Genomic DNA, 604 nt, shown 5'->3' on the forward strand with positions numbered 1-604 from the left:
CATTTCCTCCAGACAGAGCCTCGGCCCGCGCTCGGATGCGCCCGGCGCCGGGCGGTGGTTTGGGACCGCGCAACTGAGCGCACGTTCTCACCGCACAGGAACCGCCCGCCTCGGACACTGTCCACCCAGGCGGAGACTCCGCGAGCCCGTGTCCCATTCGCTCGGTACACGCGACAGTCACACGAGATACAAAGTTTCGCAGCCCTCCGACCTTCCTATTTCAGTTTCCCAGCGGGAGTTCTAAGGGCAGGCGAGGCTCCTCGTAGGTTTCTTGTCTCGTTCCACTTCTACCTGGACTTCTGGAGCCCGAATAACAAAGGAAGGCAACTCTGATGCCCATCGAGCCAAGGCTGCACTACAACCACGGTGCATTTTAAATGAGCTCCTTTCCCCCGGTGGATCTGTACCCTCAAGCTCGCCTTCATTTCAAAGGGAGTTTAAATCAAAACTCACCAAGGGCGAGCCCAGCTCCTTCAGCGTCCCCGCGGAGGTCGGCTGTCCTCCCCAGGCCCGGCCAAAATCATCGGTCTCCAGAACAAAACTTGCGGTCTTTAAATCTCGGGCGAGGGCCCTCGCCGGCGCCGGGCTCGGCTCGCGTCCCCGC

The 604-nt window shown here is 60.9% G+C and overlaps 2 protein-coding genes across 10 annotated transcripts in view; one reads left to right on the forward strand and one right to left on the reverse strand.

Annotated features, from left to right (window-relative positions):
* Window positions 1–598, reverse strand: part of B3gnt5 (UDP-GlcNAc:betaGal beta-1,3-N-acetylglucosaminyltransferase 5) — a 22,421-nt gene extending 21,823 nt beyond the window's left edge. For all 4 annotated transcript variants that reach the window (XM_010624290.2, XM_010624293.2, XM_010624291.2 and 1 more), the window contains exon 1: window positions 454–598. The gene's annotated coding sequence lies outside the window, so the exon portion shown is untranslated. The remainder of the gene's footprint in view (window positions 1–453) is intronic.
* The window catches only part of Mcf2l2 (MCF.2 cell line derived transforming sequence-like 2), a 246,785-nt gene that overhangs the window by 145,311 nt on the left and 100,870 nt on the right, over window positions 1–604 (forward strand). The window lies entirely within an intron of this gene.

This window comes from Fukomys damarensis, unplaced genomic scaffold (genome assembly GCF_012274545.1).
Source record: "Fukomys damarensis isolate Sample0158 unplaced genomic scaffold, DMR_v1.0_HiC HiC_scaffold_12, whole genome shotgun sequence".
Lineage (NCBI taxonomy): Eukaryota > Metazoa > Chordata > Mammalia > Rodentia > Bathyergidae > Fukomys > Fukomys damarensis.